We start from the raw sequence: 18836 nt of genomic DNA, 5'->3' as shown, positions 1-18836 counted from the left end.
TTTCTCCACGATCCCCAAATATGCATTCATGGCCTTCATGAAGTGGCAAAAAGATCCCTTCTCATAGGGAGGTATTAGATTACCTGCTATCTTTAGGGCTCCCCAGGTGGCTCGGATGATAAAGAATCTGCCTGTAATGCAGGAGGCCAGGGTTCGATCCCTGGGGTGGGAAGATCCCCGGGAGAAGGGAATGGCAAGCCACTCCAGTATTCTTGCCTGGAGAATCCCATGGACAGAGGAGCCTGGCGGGCTACAGGCCATGGGGTCGCACAGAGTCGGATGCGACTGAGTGACCAACTTTCAGGGGAATACTTCCCTAGACAAAAGGGCGAGCTTAACAAAGAGGGGAACTTTTAGCATGGCCTGGAGACCCCATCCCCTTGCCACCGGCTCCTGTTCTTAATGCATCAGACTCCAGAGCTTAGAGCTCCGCCCCACTTCAGGTGACAATGCACATGACAGAGCCGCAGCTTCCTTGATCATGCTGGTGTTCGTTGTGAATAATAAAAACATACAAGTGAGATCTTCTGGAGCAAATGAATTTTATTGGAAGAACACACGTATTTAACAAAATACGAGAAACTTAAGCAACAAATACATTTTAAAGACACGGAAATGAGCTAGCTCAGGGAAACTCAGCAGTGTGTTTTTCTTTCTTTCTTTCTTTCTTTTTGGCCATGCCATGCAGCATGTGGGATCTATTTCCCCCACCAGGGACTGAACCCTCTCCCCCGTATATTGGAACCATGCAGTCTTAACCACTGGACTGCTGGGGAAGTCTCAACAGTATGTCTTTTTATATTCTCTGCAGGGAAAGGTAACCAGTGAACCTTTGCAGGCTCTCACTCATTCTTGCCAGTCTATTCCCAAACTATAAAAAATGTATTACTGGCTCAACTAGCATAAGATGAAAAGTGTACCAAACCAACTAGTTAAGGCCAGGAAACTCTGTGACCCAGAAAATAGAAGGCTGTGGGAAGGTCTCAGACAAAAGAGGCCTGCTAGAGAGACCAGTGAGCCTTAGACAGTGCCTTCCATCCTGTGGAATACAAACACAGCACACACACACTTTGACATGCCCCCATGGGTACAATATTTTTAAAGATGTCTTGAGGAAGCACAAAAGCACATATTATACAAAATGAAAACAACCCAAAGTCCAAGCCATTCCCAAAGGGACAATACCCCAAAGTCAATTTCTGGTCAAATGACAACTCGCTGATGTCACAGGGTCACTCCTTGAGCCGAAGTCCTCTGCATGAAGTTGACCACTTCTGTAGAACAGCTGTAACTCTATTAAATTCAAAATCCTATGGACTAAAGGTTAACCTTATACACCACTAATGGAAATACTATGTATACATAGAGAAACCAGGGCGAAACCATAATACAGAAGCTGTAAATGGCATTACCAATTTCCCCAAGGAGAAACATTTTTCCCTCTCAGTTCTAAAATCTAATAACATGTTGGGGGGCGGCAGTCATTTGTGATCATGGAAGGGTCTTTTCTATTATTTTTGAACCCCTTTATTGAGGTATAAGCAATAACTGACATACAAAAAGATGTACACATTTAATGTATAGAATTGAATGAGTCTGGAGATAAGTATACATCCATAAAGCATCTCTATAATCTATACCATAAACACACCCATCCACTCTGAAGTTTCATTCCACCTTCATAATTTATTATTAGTAGTATTTGGTAATAAAAAACATGACAGGAAAGATCTACGCTCTTAGCCTTTTCAGGACACATCAGTTCCGGGGTCTGGAGGCGATGCACAGGTGCTTGGTTCCTGGCTTTAACTACATCTATATCCTGTAGCTCAGTACTCTGACAAACTACTAGAGGAAAATCTACAACAGGCCTTTGAGCACTCTGGAAGGTGCTTTGTCTGACTGATAGGGGAGGATGGGTAAACCAGTGAATCTCCTTAGGATTCACTGAAGTGGGTCCACTGCTGCTCTTTTCCAAAGCTGATAAGAAGTAATATAGTAGGCTTGCACATGAATAAGGAGAAGCAAAGGAAGCTCAGAAAGCCAACCCAAATCGAAACTGTGAGGTGGCCTGGCTGGTGACATTCAGTAACCCATTTTGGGTGCATGCTGAAGTCAGCATAGTGGACTGGAAGGGCAAATTCAAATCCAGAGGGATGAAGAGAATATTCAAATTGTACAGGAATGCACAGATTTGGCTCATTCTGTCCACTCTATTTGACAGAGCTGCACACTAAAATTCCATAAGTAAAACTCTGCCGGATCTGAGTCCTTGCCTCCTCCCAAGTATTCTAGCAGATCCTGTGCACCACAAGACACAGAAATCGGACCTCTGCCAATTGGAGATCAAATCTCTGCTCCTTCAGAGTACATGAGTAAGTGACGGGGAGAGATGAAGTTCAGCTCCGCTTGCCAACAGACTGCTGACGTCAGCAGAGCAACTTAAACCATCTCTAAACAAGGTTAGCAGTTTTAAACTTCATCCCCAGTGATCCTATTGATCACAGAGAAGTCGCCCTCAGGGCATATGTATGGGTAAAAAGCTCCTAGAGGATAAGCAGTCACTCATACTTTTTACTTGTCCTTCAGGTGCTGTTTCCACAAGTTCCTCTTGAGAAAGTTGTCTGCACAGGTCTGGCTATGGCAAGGAATTTAGAATCAGCAATTGGAGGGACGGTGAAGATACCCAGGGAACCTGGGATCTCACGGGGAGCACATTGTAAGGGACACTCAAATAAGGAAAATTAAATTGCTCATGCTGAAAAGGGACGAAGGCTTCTATCTCACATTTCCTCGAAAACTGGAGTGTGGTCATTTCTTTGTCTGACTCTGGGAAATCACTTCATTCGTGTCTGACTCTGTGTGACCCCACAGATGGCAGCCCACCAGGCTCCCCTGTCCCTGGGATTCTCCAGGCAATAGGCTGCCATTTCTGACTCTCTGCAATGTATGCAAATCTTTTCTGTAAGTTAAATAAGCCTCTTGGGAATTTGAAAAACCAAGAGTGTTCCTCACGGACCTGGCAGCAAAAGAATGATCAAGAGCCCATAAAGCTACAGGAAAAAGGCAGAAAATATCTGCAGGAAAAAAAAAAAAAGTGTAAGCAACAGCAGTCCCTTCTCAGAACTCCCTTAGATTATATACTGTGCAACAGTTCAGCTGGAAAAAGAGCTCCCCTACCACAACAGCCATTTGTCACAGGTCTAGGCAACAGAGAGCTAGGAAGAGACAGCAAAGCCTTCACTTGCAGACAAAATCAAAATTCACATGGGAAAATGGAAAATAATCCTGTTCCCATAATAAATGTCTTAGTTTATACGAAAGCTGTAGCTTCTTATAGTATACCCATCAGGGTCCATTGTGATTTTTGTGCCTCAGATATGCTAACCCAAAGGAAGGGCACGAGAATGGAGAAAGGAGACAAGAGAAAGAGCCCTGAACCCACAATGCCCACCACGGTCGTCACACCAAAGACCCTTGTCCTCCCCACTGTCAGTCTTTCCTTATACTCTCAGAGCCTCCTCCTCATAGTCCTGCTGGGTCCAAATTTCCCGAATCAAGAGAAAGCAAAAGCCTGACATGGGGAAACCATCAGGCCTTGTCCCTCCCCGAATTGAGTTCCCCTTTCCTCTCCCCCACTCCAGTAGCACAACACCACAAACAATGCATAACTGTCCCTCCACTGTTGTACCAACAACTTCTTCCTTGAGAGTGCAGAGAAGGTCCCCCTGAGGCAATGTCTCCCCCACCAACAGCAAAAACCAAATGGAAGAGGAGCCACCACCAGCCAGCCTTTCTGCTAGAAAGGCTTTCTAGCAGATACACGGGTGGGCGAGACAGCGGCAGCCTGGGGGTGCAGCCCTCTCCAGCAAGAGGAATACAAGGGCTTCATCCTCCAGCTGGGCCACCTGACTCGGGAGGTTCCTGGACATCCAGGCTCATTGGCATATGCCCCAAAGGAAGCAAATGGCCCTGGATTCATGGACAGTTCACTGACAAACCCATCGCACCTCTGTCTTCCAGCCAATGCACAGAGTGTGCTCAGTGGAAGAGTGCAGAAAGTGAATGTGGAAAGTTCCAACCACATTCTGACAAACAGAGTCGGGACTCCTCATGATTCCCAGTGTGCCCTCGCTCGGCACAATGGCACAGAATTCTGACATCAGGCTACCGCCAACTTCTGCCCCAGACTCAATATTTCCCATGCCCCACATGCTGCCATTGCCAATATGTGCCTTCTTTAGGACGTTAGCAAGGCACCTGAGGTGTGTGAGTGTCAAAGGAAGAAGTGTCTAGTTGGTATATCAGTAGAACACACCAGCAACAAGAGTTCACTTGCATGTGCCTCTTTACGGCCACAGGTAGTCTCAACAGAAGAGTTGAGTGGTCTACTCAACCAAGTGCAGTCAACATCAGTGGGCGCCTCCCAGGAGACCCTCTCAGACCACTGCTCTAGGCCACAGTATAGGAGGGGGAAAGGTCACCTTTCCTGAGCTGTTTTCACAGCCTAAGGCAGTACACAGACTGAAGCAGGAACACAAGAACATTCCTGACAGTGAAGTCCAGAATTCTGAGGAATGCTCTCACATAGGGTAAAGCCTTCATCATGAAAGTCTCACCTTTGCCGGAAAGGAATCCACTGTCATGTCACACTCAGCGATGTGCACTATTATGTTCAGTCCCCTTGCTACAATGATCCCAGGCAGTACCAGGGATTGAGAAATAGGTAGGAGACACTTTTGACCACAGAAAGTCCAATGCACCTTTCACATTGAGGGCCTATGTCCTCCCATCCAGCTTTCTCCTTGTGCTCTCACAGCAGCTCTACAGACGGTCACTCTTCCCAGCCCCTTCCCCACCTCTGGGCTTTAGGCACCCCAAAGAAGGTCCGTATGTAGCCAGTCATTCCATCTTTCCTGATCAGTGAACTCCTTCCCACTTTGAGTCTCTAATCTCCACAGTACTTCTCCTGAAAAGAACCGACAATCAAAAGTGGCCTGAGAACGACTCATGAAACTCGTTTAGCTCAAGATTCAATTGGTAGAGCTACTATGGAAAACAGTATAAAAGCCCCTCAAAAAATGAAAAAGAGAACTACCATCTAGTCCAGCAATCCCACTTGGGGTATGTATCCAAAGGAATACCTCACACCAAGAATTTATAGAACATTAACCTTCCCACGAGTGGGTAGACACTCACTGAGGTACTGTCTCATGAGCCTAAGTGACATGGCTGGCTAGGAATGAATTCCTGGGAAGGAACCAGCAAGCCAGATTCCATCTCAAATTCAGAAGAGGATTACCTTCTCTTTCCCCGAGAGCCCTGATTTGTGAGACTGTCACCAAGTGGAGAGTCACCTCTTTGGAATCCTCAACCTTGTGACTTATTTTGAAGTGCCATTACACAGCAGATGGACTTCTTAAACCAACCATTTAGGTTTTCTTGACCGCTACCTCAAATGAAGCCAGCCAAGATGACTTTGATGGGCAGTGGGAACAAGAGTGTGTGGAAGGGGAAGAAGGCCTCATGGTTGTTCTTAAGCTTCACAGTTGTCTTGACTAGGAAATATGCCAGTTTTGATCATCATCATGTCACCTGGGGAAGGAACATGGGCTTAGGACAGGTTTTGTAAGTATCTCAGCTTCAGGTTTTCACTGAGTAGAAAGCTATCACGACCCCAATCTTTCACAGCTTTAAAGTAATTTCACCAAATACAGGGATGAACAAAATGTATTTTAACATCCCCTTTAAAGAATACACACTTTAGTTTCCAATCACTAAGAAATGGGGATTTTCTTTTAACCTTCGGTGAATGAAATTCAGGTTCTCTGATGCCACCTTCTGGATAAAACCTGTGGTGATAAAGCAACAGAGGAGCCCGACGTTTCTATGAAACTAGAGCTTAGAAGTGTCTTGGAATGCACCTTAGAAGAGTTCATATTTCTATTTAGCGCTTTCCCCCCACCCCAACTGTGAAAACTCTTCCGCAGATGTTCAACAAATTAACCACTGCCCACAAAAGGAGAAACTTTACACACACAAGGAAAGAGAGGAGGCCTTTTCGCCACTGCCAGTTAACAAGCACCCTCTTGGTGCTGGAACTTGGTGCTGAGCCACATCAGCTTCGGCATAAGGCGCCAGAGATGGACACAGAAGAAAGTGGCTCAGAGCAAGACAAGATGTGAGTTGCTGGGCTACCTCTTGGCATCATAGCAGGATTAAAGAGGCTGGTTTCCAAAGAGAAGCCTCACAATATCTGAGGAAATTTGCTGGCCCTGTGAAAGGAAACAAACGTTTGGTTGAAATGGGGGCCTGGACAGGTAGGGAGATGGGCTAAATGAAGCCACAATGATCTGTTCCCATATTCTGTGAATTGTGTGCTAATCCCTTCAGTACCTCCTGTGTGCTGAGCACTTTACAAAAGCCATACAAGAGATATCCCTGAGAGCAAGGTGTGAGTCCCATTTGGCAAGTGTGGAAATTGAGGCTCAAAGATGACAGTAAGAACGAGTCAGACTCAGACACTAAAATTTACTTTTAATGAAACACGATGCATTGTCTCAGCAACATCTGCAAGGCCAAAAATATCAGTATTGTGCCCCCCGCCCCCCTCCCCCACAAATGGCAGAAGGGTAAATATTTAATGAAGTCTTCACCTGCATATTACTTGAATTGTTAGCCTACATCTCCAGGACCCCTGCAAAGTAAATGCCCACCCACTTATAGTGGGGACAAACAGGGAGACTATCATGATCTGCTACTCACTTGGTGTACAGGCCTCATCTTTCTCCCCTTTCCTAAATAGAGCTGACTTGAAATTACATTCAAATCCATGTTCCCCGACCTGAAAAAAACAGCACTCCCACAGTCTCTGGATTCCTGAAATTTGTTTTTCACAATCCCAACCAGTCCAGCCTGCTTCTGCCTGGTGTTACAAATGTTATCCAAAAGGATAAAAAGACAGATCCGAACTCTGATGTGAACATGGCAAGATCAGGCTTTTTGGAAAGGTGACATTCTAATAAGTTCAGTATGTCTGTAATAATGGCACTCACGCAGAACTGGAACAAGATGCCACTGACTAGTTAAAGACATCGATTATAAACATAGTGTCTGAGCAGCGCTCAGGGAGTGATCCTGACATTGTTGCAAGTTCCTATCTTAGAGACCCAGGGAAGACATTTCAACACCATGTTAAAAAATGTTGCAGCTGACGGGATGGATGCTACCCTCCTCCCAGCATTTGTGGCCCCACAGAACATAAGGTTGCACTTACTCATCTGGCAGGTCTGGACAGCTAATTCCAGGTCCACTCTCTTCTCCTTACAGGCCCATCGGCTGGCCAGTACTAGATTTTGCCATCACCAGGTCCTGAAGGAAACCGTGATTATACAGATCTACAAGGAGACTTGCTTACAGATGGACAGCCTAACACAGTTGCAGGAAAATTAGGTAAGTTGGAAGCTCGTAACATGAGTGGCTGGGGCAAACTTCCCCTTCCCCTGATCCACAAAACACCAAGGCAGCCAAGGGCCGTCAGCTGTCCTAACACCACACGCCATCCCTCAGAGCCTTACTGTCTCGGTTCACATGGGAAAGAACAGAAAGACCCTCAGTGGTTAAGAAAGGTCACCAAAATGGCCAAGATCAACATTTGAGGCAAGCCCCGGCAACGATATATCCACCCCAAACGCCCTACAATAGAAAGCAGAATCAGCTCCATGGCGGCCGCCACTCACCAGTCAGACTGTCAGGCACCCCCACCCACCCAGCCAAACGCTCCCGCCCTTTCCTCACTTTAAGCCACAAACACGACAAAGCAGTAAGACCACAACTGGGAAGGAGGCTCTGAGACCCACTTTTAAACAAAGAACGTCTTCTTCAAGTTTCATCATGCCATTACAATAATGCCCAACACCAAACCCGGAAGTGCCTGAGAGGTCCTCTCCGCCATCCACCCAGGAGCCCGCAGACACGTCTGTCAAAGTGTCCATGAGGACACACTATCTACCCGACTCTCCAAATCACACCACAGACGGCCAGATACGAATAAAGTTAGTAAAACTTACACATCTGCGATCTCCGGAAAGAGAGCCGCCATGTTAAATCCTAACCGAGGAAAACGGTCTACGGAAGCCCCCACAGCACAATCCAGACAGTCAAGAGCTTAGGCACGCGCTAGGGCTTCTTCCACAACGTTTCACGCCCCCGCCTCCCAACATCGTCATTGGTGGGCCTGTGAAGATTGACGGGGAGATTGGCCATTCCTCTCAGGGAGGTCTACTGGTGGGAAACTGTCCATTTGCCAAGGCCCAGCTGACGTCATGAAATCTCTGCTCGTATTCCTATGTCTTTCTATATCCCTGTCCATCCCTCTACGCCTAGCTCTACTTCTTAGGCCCTTGCACATACCTTGTGCTTTGTTTCTTGTCATCTTAGACTTTGGAAAGCATGCACGTTCAAGTTACCCAGGCCTAGGTCAATTCCATCCCTCTCCAGGAAGCCTTCCAGGTTTTACTCCTTCCAAGCAAAATGTGAATTCTTCATATGAGATACAGACATGGAGATGTATCAGAGCAGAGATGCAGAGGACTGTTTCTGAGCCCTTGGGTCAGATAGTACAGGGCTGTTCGTGGTGTGAGGGACCCTAGGTTTGCACTTGGATATTTTGCAAGTCAGTTCAGGTTGCAGACATTTGGGGAAGACCAGGGGACACTGACAACAGGCTAACTCTTAGAAGCTTGCTAGGATTGGTACCATCCTTTTCAGGAATTCCATATCCTTTCCTGCTTTTCTGTCTGTGAAAATATTGTCCTTCCTACAAGGCCCAGGCATAAATCACTTCCCTAGCTCTTTTCCTGAATTCATGTTCCCACCCCAACCACAAGAGTTATTTCTCCTATTGCTATAGGAAGAAAGTAATGAGGATTTCATATCTCTGCTGCAAATGTCACTAAGCTTCACAGTTATACAAAATGAGACTGGAAGCCTACTTCTTTCCAGGAAGCCTCTTGCTGAGAGATTTCTGCACCTGCTCTCAAATTGTAAGTTGTACAAACAAGAAGGTGCAGTTTCCCCTAGGCGTGACTACCTTGAGTGTTGAACTCATCTACACTCCACATGGTGTGTGGACCACATAGCCACTGGGTCCCTTAGCTGGACTGCGTGGTCACAGTGCACAGTGCTCCGAGGAAAGATGATCTGATGCCAGCACTGTCCTTCCCGTGGGAGAGATCCTTTAGGACGGTATCTGAGGCTGCGTGGTGTGCACAGTGTTATGCAGCAGTCCATGACGTGGCCCTACCCACTGTGCCGGCTAATTTTACATGCCACCTTGACTGGTCATGGAGCGTCCAAATTAAACATTATTTCCGGTTGTATCTGTGAGGGTGTTTCTGGACGAGATGAGCATTTGAATCGGTGACTTAGTGAAATAGAAGGCCTTCCCCAATGTGGGTAGGCATCATCCAATCCGTTGAGGGTCCAAATGGAACAAAAGGCAGAGAAAGGAAAAATTATTCCCTGTTTTCTCCCTATCTCACTCCTTGAGATAGAACAAGTCTCCTCGTTTTCTCCTTCTCCTCAACTTGGATTCACACCAGCAGCCCTTCTGGTTCACAGGCCTTCAGAGTGGGACTGAATTATACCACTGGCTCTCCTGGTTTTATACCTTGTAAGCAGGAGATTGTGGAATTTCTCAGCCTCCATAAATAGGGAACTAAACTCAAGATAAACCTCAAGATATATAGATAGATAGATAGATAGATATATGTATACATATATATATATATGGGCTTCCTTCATAGCTCAGTTCGTAAAGAATCTGCCTGCAATGCAGCAGACCGAGGCCTGATTCCTTGGTCAGGAAGATCCCCTGGAGAAGGACATGGCAACCGACTCCAGTATTCCTGCCTGGAAATCCCACGGGCAGAGGAGCCTGGCGGTCTACAGTCCATGGCGTCACAAGAGTCGGACATGACTTAGTGACTAAACGAACAGCCAATATACAGATAGATAGATAGGTATAGATAGATAGATAAACAGATAGATAGATATAAAATGTCTCTTATTGGTTCTGTTTCCTTAAATAACTCTGACTGTTAAATCTGGAACATCGCATCCAGCTGCAGCTGTTAGCCTTGGCTTCATAGTCCTCAAATAGAATTTGGAAGAAACAGGAAAATCAAATACACGAAAATTAGTTCCAAACTATGAGTGAGGAAACTAAGATACCAGAAACAAACAGCCAGATATTGGCTCAGAGGGGTTTCTTTTCCACTAGATTAGCTGCTCCTTTGCGAGCCCAGAGAAAGCTTACAGGTGAGCTCTTCTAGAACTGGGGTTGTTCAGTGAGACTCTGACAATGATCCAGAGGGCAGGAGGGCTGTTGCAGGCCTTGTCCAGTAATCGGTAAAGGATGATGAATCCACATGGGGAGGGAAGACAAATAAGACTGGGGCCATTGATGTGAATCCTGCCCCAGGATCTGCCAAGTCTTTCCCATGTGTTCCTAGGCTTCTTGCTCTGACTGGCATCAGCAGATGCGTACATGCTGGACCCTCTCAATCCCTGGCATACAATGACCACTACCACACAGGTCCTATCTTTCAGCTCACCAGTGTCTCCTCGATCTGTGGCCAACATTCATTCTTTTTCATTTTTCTCTTGTCTAACTGCGCAGTTTATGGGTTCTTAGTTTTCTGACCAGGGGACCGATCCTGGGCCCACAGCAGTGACAGCACTGAGTTTTAAGCACTGGACCACCAGGAAAGGCCTGCCTTTCATTCTTGTCTCATTGATACCTCATTCCACATTCATGGTCTGTCTGAAGAGAATCATATCTTCTTACCTACTGTGTACAGTACATGGGATTGAGGTATGCTCTTGGGATTCATACCACAATTATTCCTCCTACCAGCTGAATATCCTTCGTTGTTTTGTGCCTCAGTTTCCTAATCAGTAGAGTGAGGATCCTAATAAGAACTCTGTCATCAGGCTGCCATGACCCTTGGTGAGCTCATGACAAGCACTTAGACCAGTGACTAACGCACACTAACTAAGACTGTTACCTTATCACCAGGCAGGTCTCTGGTCAAATACAACCTCCTTTCTGGAGACTTTCCCATGCTAGCTCTGCCAACACTCATCTACTTTCTCTGATTCTTTTTCCACTTACCATTCATGTAACGTAATCCACATCTTACAACGTGTTGGCCAGTTTGCCAGTTGTTTTGTTCCACAATAATTGCTTACATCTATGCTAATGTCTTTGTTGACTTATTAACTTTTGCACATCTAAATCTGTATGTCTTGTTCTTAAAACTTTTACCACCAGTTTCCAATTCATCAGCTTGGTCGTTCATTTTCTCCTGGTATAATATAGCTCAATATTCAGTGCAATACATATGAAGATTCAATAGCACATAAAGGGACAGTGAAGTAGTACCTTTCATTAGGGGATCCCCCGTGATATTCGATGTTCCCCATGAGAATGACATAAACTCCCTTGTCCACTAATTGGTTTTACCATAAGCCACAACGAGGGTGGTGCCCTGATAAGAGAAATTGGCAAAAATGTACTGAAGATTTGGTTGACTGTATCAGGCCCGTCTGTGAAGAAAAGATGCACCAGGCTGAAATGTGTGTTGCAGGAGAGTTGACGTGGAACATGGGCAAGAGAGGAGGCAGTTGAAAGGATTAAGGAGGAGCAAGTGCACAGGAGCAGGAATGTGAAAGAATACGGCCTTCTCAGGGAAGAATGCACCTTCTGGCCTCACGGGAGAAGAGAGTTAATGATATAAAGTGCATAAGATAAAGGGGAAAAGATAAGAGGCCCATAGCAAGGACACGTGGGTTGGATGTGGTAAACTCCATTAAGATCCAATTTGCTTTTCAAATCTACCATTTGGGTGTCAGTGTGCAGAACAGATCAAACCAGAGGGTCAGCAGAAAAAGGGAGACTCAGCACCCATCTTGGCCTCACTCCAATATCACGAGAGTCTTGCAGGTGCATGAGCCCGCCTTGTCTGCTGCTCCGTGGAACAGGGCTGTGGATGTGGGTGCCAAAGGCCAGGACGACGGCAGAGCCGAACAAGCAGTGTACGCTGCCGTCAACTGCATGTTGGACCAGGTCAATGCCTGTCTGGACCACACGGAGGAGAGGAATGACCACCTCCCTTGCGGCCTCCAAGAGTGCTTGAATCCAACTGGCAAACTCACCTTGAGATCCAGCACCTGCTCAGGGAGGCCCCAAGCGATTGGCAGCCCCTAGTGGAGCCCTCCAAGGGCCCCGGGGCCAGGCTTCTACTCTGCCTGCCTGAGCCGGGCTCTAGCCTGAGCCCTCACCACCTGGCTGAGGGCGGCCTGCAGATATCCTTGGGGATCTGCCTGCCTGGGCCATCCTTCTGGTACTTCCCTTTTGCCTACTTGGAAAGCCCCCACCGCCTGGCATCCCCTCCTGGGATCAGGAGTGGGCCTGTGACCCACCCTACTTGCCTACCTCTCCAAATCCTGGATGCTCCTCACTCTGCCCAGGCCATGAGTGTCCCCATTGAACTAAAGTCCATCAGCATGCACGTGCGCCTGTGCACGTGTGCATGGGCACACACACACACACACACACACACAATCATTCACATTCTCAACTTTATATAATATATGCACACCTCCTACAAAAGCTGTCTCCCAAACTCAATCCACCCACGAATGGAATGAAACTGCCTGTTTTCCTGCATTCTGAATTTTAGATTTCCTAACCATCATAGTACATCTTATAGGGAAAAGTCGTGTCTTAATTTCTTTGTTTGAATGTGTTTGAATAATATTTGAGGGCAGACTGAATAACATTTGAAGGAAAATGATATCGAATGTTCACTGCACTTCTGTAAGTTATCTCCGTATATTGCCTGATCAAGACCTTGGCCCATCTATCGGTTGGTCAGTGTGAGAGTGTCCCTAGTAAACCCAGTCACGTGCCTAGTTTCTGAACTGATGGCATTCTGGCTGCAGACTGTGCTCTTAACCTGTGAAGTTCAGCCTATATGTGGATGGTTAGTGTCACAGTTGCCACCCTCCTTCTTCCCCTCATTGGATGGCCTCCATGCTGCCACAAACATAGGACTGGGCCAGGGTATAGAAATTGTGGTGGGTCGTCTTCTGGGTCTTGGGTCATTCACCGAGAGTAGATCTACATCTGGAAGAGTAATGGCTGCCCAAAGTTGACCCAGATCACTTGTCTGAATCAGCAGACAAACTCAGACCACACATAGCAGGAACCCGACCTTCATGTCTGTGCCACCGTGGCTGGAGACCAGGATGCAATTGTAGGCTGTGTCCCTAGCCTGTGTCCCTGGGATACAGATAGATGGATAGATGATTGCTGGAGGGATATAGAGACAGAATAAGGAAAAAAAAAGAATGGGGAAGGAGGAGGAAGGCTGATAGGACACCAGCACAGGAAGCAAGGCACAGACTAACCTGCATTTGCTTTTGTCTGGAGGAGACTTGTACCCTAGCACCTTCCAGGATCCTCACAGCCTCCGCAGTCTAATCCACCCTTGCTGCGGGCCTCAACAGAATCCCTCAGTACCTGGAGAACCATCCCGAATGTCAGTAGATGAACACCAGTCACTCCCAAACACTTGGGAGAGAGGTGATCCATGCCTTTCTAGTCTTGGCATACCTGGGGTGGGGAAAAGTACCAGAACAAAAAGAAGAAAAGGAGCCCAGAATGGGCAGGCCCCTAGTCATCCCCTTTTCCTATAGGCTTCCTGTCACCCAGTCATTCATCTCCAAGTTGACACCACATTTAAGGAAAAAGGAGGGTAGAAGGAGGCAGGGACCCCCTGCTCTGAGTGTGTGTGTGTGTGTGTGTGTGTGTGTGTGTGGTGGTGGGGTTGGGAGGGGAACACTGAGTCTTACAGATTTAAGAGACCCTTGATCTCCACCAAAATAACAGAGTTCTAACAGTGCACACATGGTGCAGGAGTCACGGGGAGGCTACATGCATGTGCCTGTGCAGTGAGACCCTGCTGCTGAGTGCCGGGATAGCCAGTGCTTCACAGAGATCCCCTTTCAGCACCACGTTTATCCCCACAGCAACAGTTCTGAGGGAGACACATACAGCCTGGCCCATAAAAAGCCCTCAGTGCATGGAAGAAATGACACACACTCCTCTCAAGTCTTCCCCAGGTCCAAAATCCCTTGTTCTCCTACAAAACACAAAATGTGTCAATTGATTAATTATTGAATTAATACCTGCCAGTGCTGTATTTGGCGGAGAGGTGAGAAGTAGGACCCAACCCCAAATCTCAGCCTGTTTCTCTCCTGGCTGCCTACTTGGACTTGGATAGCTAAGTCAGGTAGCTGACATCTTAATGGATAAGTCATTCTTTAACAGGAGTAGGTCATAATACTGAGAAAAAGAAGTAAATTAGAGGTGTGATGACAGTACAGAGGCCCTTCTTTGACCTCCACATCCTGAGGAACCCCTCGGGCAGGAGATGACACGTTGCAGATCTGAGGGGCCCTTAGACCTGGGTGGGAAGAGGTGAGTTTGCTGACAGCCACAGCCTGTAAGGTCTTTGGGAATAATCGGGGAGATACCCGAGCCCACCACCCAGCAGACACATCTTCAATCAGGACAGACTGTGACAGTCTTGCTTTCTTTTCCCCAGGAGGACGATTTCAATGAGCACACGGGTTTAATGACTGCCCTCCACCCTCCCTGCCTCGGCTGTCCGCGTGCCCAACGTGCGGTCTCGCTCTACGGCCGCCACATGAGCCTTGCGGGTGCAGGAGCCCACAGTGTCTGGAGGCCACCTGGAACAGGGTGTGCCTGTGGATGTCAGCACGGAAGGCCAGGTCGACGGCTTGCCAGAAAAGCAGTACAAGGCAGCCATCAACCCCATGTTGGACCAGGTCAACACCTGCCTGGACCACCTGGAGGAGAGGAATGACCGCCTCGCTGGCCGCCTCCAGGAGGGCTTGAATCTAGCTGGCAGACACATCCTGAGTTCCAGCCGCCACTCAGTGAGGCCCCAATCGATTGGCAGCCCCTAGTGGAGCCCTCCAAGGGCCCTGGGGCCAGGCCTCTACCCTGCCTGCCTGAGCCGGCTCTAGCCTGAGCCATCACCCCCTTGCTTAAGGCGGCCTGCAGATGTCCTGGGGGATCTACCTGCCATCCATCAGGTACTTCCCTTCATTGGCCTGGCATACCCCCAGCTCCTGGCATCCCCTCCTAAGGTCACGTGTGGGCCTGTGACCCACCCAATTTGCCTGCCTGCCCAACTCCTGGATGCTGCTCCCGTCATCTTGATTCCAGCCTGTGCTTCTTCCAGCCCAGCTTTTCTCATGATGTACTCTGCATATAAATTAAATAAGCAGGGTGACAATATATAGCCTTGACGTACTGCTTTTCCTGTTTGGAACCAGTCTGTTGTTGCATGTCCAGCTCTAACTGTTGCTTCCTGACCTGCAGATAGGTTTCTCAAGAGGCCATGAGGAGATACCCCTCGTCCAAGGTAAGAGAAACCCAAGTAAGATGGTAGGTGTTGCGAGACGGCATCAAAGGACAGACACTGAAACCATAATCACAGAAAACTAGCCAATCTGATCATAGGACCACAGCCTTGTCTCACTCAAGGAAACTAAGCCATGCTCTATGGGGCCACGCAAGACGGACGGGTCATGGTGGAGAGGTCTGACAGCATGTGGTCCACTGGAGAAGAGAATGGCAAACCACTTCAGTATTCTTCCCTTGAAAACCCCATGAACAGTATTCCCAAGTTAGACAATATAAATTTGTTTCTATTTCTTTTGCTATTTTGAAGGGAAGTGAAGTCCGTGAGTCATATCTGACTCTTTGCAACCCCGTGGATTGTAGCCTCCCAGGCTCCTCTGTCCAGGGGTTCTCCAGGCAAGAATACTGGAGTGGGTTGCCATTTCCTTCTCCAGGGGATCTTCCGACCCAGGGGTCAAACCCAGGTCTCCCGCATTGGAAGCAGACAGCTTTAACCTCTGAGCCACTGGGGAAGCCCTTGCTATTTTAAGGGATGCTATTGTAAACATTGCCTTATATATGCTTATCTGCTTTTGTGCTCATGCTTTAGGTGAGAATTCTAGAATTGGAATTGTATCAAAGCCATGAACATTCTCCAGACTCTTGATGAATTTTCTCAGATTGATTTTTGGAAGTTATATAAATTTCCACTTCTGTTAATAAAGTATAAGGCAGTGCATATCATTACACCCTCGCTAAAAGTAAAGTATTACTTTATAACCATTGTATCTGACAAACAAGAAGGATACCTAACAATTCACTTCATTTTCATTTCTTTGATTTCAAGTAAGGTGAAGACTTTTCCATTTGTATTGTATTTCTTTCGTCTTTCCATGTATTCTGTTCCTTACCTTTGCATAGTTTTTCCATGACCATTATTATGAAGATGTTCTCCTGAAAGTTCTACTGTTTCACGGTTCACATTTAGATCAGCAGTTCATCTGGGAAATAATTTTTGTGTAAGGTAAGACAGGGATCAACATTCACTTTTTTTTCTATTTGGATATCTCACTAAGGGTCCCCAGCCTCCGGGCCCCAGACCAGTACCTCTTAACTCCTTTGAGATCAACGGTGGCATTAAATTAGGAATACAGTGCACAATATATGAGATGCGCTTGAATCATCCCCAGACCATCTGCCCACCCACCCCCCGTCCATGGAAAAATTGTTTTCAACGAAGCCAATCCCTGGTGCCAAAAAGGCTGGGGACTGCCACATTTACCCAGTACCACTGACTGGAAAAAGACATCCGTTCTTTGCTGCTGCTGCTAAGTTGCTTGAGTCGTGTCCGACTCTGTGTGACCCCATAGAAGGCAGCCCACCAGGTGTCTCCTTTCTTTAGTGTCCTGTAATATCACAAATCAGATTATCTATGTGGGTTTGTTCCTGGAATCTCTGTTCAGTTCTGTTGGTTAAATTGTCTATCCTCATACAAATACACTACTTAGTTAACTATAGTAGCTTTATAATCGGTCTTGGTATCTCCTGGTATAAGCCATCCAGGACATAATTGTCCTGGTTATTCCTGGCCTTTGCCTTTCCATATAAATTTCAGAAATAACATATTAATTTTCATGCACACGTATGCATAAACTGCTGAGGGTTTCACTGGGATTGTGTTGCCTCTATGTATTTATTTTGGGAGAACAGCTAGCTTCACAATATGGAGCCTTCCAGTTCATGATTCTGGCATATGTATCCATTTAATTTAGGTCTTGTTTTTTAACATAGGTTTACTATTATTCAGGTATGGTAAGGCCAACAGATTAGGAGATGACTGCCATTGAAAAGACAGTTTGTAGCAGTTCCCAAGAGGAGGGAGCACCTCATGAGGAACCACATGAGGAAGGCCCTGGGTTGGTCAGGAGGCAAAGGGAGCAGGTAAATGGGGAGCAAGAACCTTTATTGTGGTTTCTACTGGTGAGGCAGGTAAGCAGACTGAGCATGGCTAGTCTGAATAATTTTAGCGGGCTCTGGGTCATAGGGGCTGTCCCTAGTTGTCTAGTACCTGGCCCTGGTGTGATTAGGGCAGGTGGACAGTGGCCCGAAGTCTGACAGCCCAGTAGAGGAGATCAGTAGTGACTGGGGCTGTGGCCTTTCAATTGGTTGACTTGCTTTTGAAAGGTATGCTCACAGGTGAGTTCTTGACTCTCTCTAGGAATTGAACAACCCTGGGAGGGGCAGTCCCTCCAGTGGCAGCAAGGCCCCAGATGTCAAAGCATCAAAACTATATAATGGGACTTCCCTGATCGTCCAGTGGTTAAGACTCCATGCTCCCAATGCAAGGTGCTCAGGTTCAATACCCGGTCAGGGAATTAGTTCCTACATGCCTCAAATAAACATCCCACATGCTGCAAAAAGATTGAAAATGCCGCAAACTACAACGAAGGCCCTGCACAATCAAATAAATTAAAAAAATATGTACTAAAAAAGACTATATAAATAAAAAAAATACATGAATACATTTCCTCCATTTCAGTACTGTTTATAGTTCTCAGTGTGAGGTTCCAACACATTTTAAAAAGATTTTAAGTGCTGCCTTTGCCACCCTCAGCTCACCCCACGTGCGCTCTGACAGTCCAGGCTGATTTCACCCTTCCCTGTGGATGCCCATCTCACTTCACCCAAGCTCAGACACTCTGGCCAGAGCTGCTCCCACACAGACTGTCATCATCTCTTTTAGACTCTCACATTGTTTGCCAAGATCCAACCCCCCACCATTTGCTACTGAAAGCCTTCTGCACTATGCTTGCTTACTATCTTTTTCCAAACATATTCCAGAGTTAGTGACAGGTGTATCTGTAGAGCACGTAAAGGCCCATGTCTCCTTTGACTCTAGGAAAATGAGGCAGGAACCAGGATATGTTTTGCCAATCCCAGTACAGATTTTTCAGGTACAGATAGGTTTCCCTTTCGTCTAGTTCTATAGCATATTGCACCATCCTCATTCATATGATATTTAAGCAGTTTTTGAGATCTCATTGACATAGAAGAATTGCATGTTTTAAGCTGTGCAATGTGATGTTTTGAAACACATATACATTATGAAATGATTACTACCTTGCTTGGTTTCTTATCAGCTCAACCTGGACTGGGCTGGGTCCTGCCTCGACATCTTTCTTACCCAGTTTAGGCTCTAACACCCACACCAGATCATCCTCACCACTACCCTGCTCACCCCTCACCCTCAACTGTGTTGACTCTCTTTTATGGAGCTCAGGCTCCAAACCCCTGAGCTGGGTTACTGCACTTGTTGCCTAGGGCGACTTTAACCAAG

Source organism: Dama dama, chromosome X (assembly GCF_033118175.1).
Source record: "Dama dama isolate Ldn47 chromosome X, ASM3311817v1, whole genome shotgun sequence".
NCBI classification, from domain to species: Eukaryota; Metazoa; Chordata; class Mammalia; order Artiodactyla; family Cervidae; genus Dama; species Dama dama.
This window is presented reverse-complemented; position numbering follows the sequence as displayed.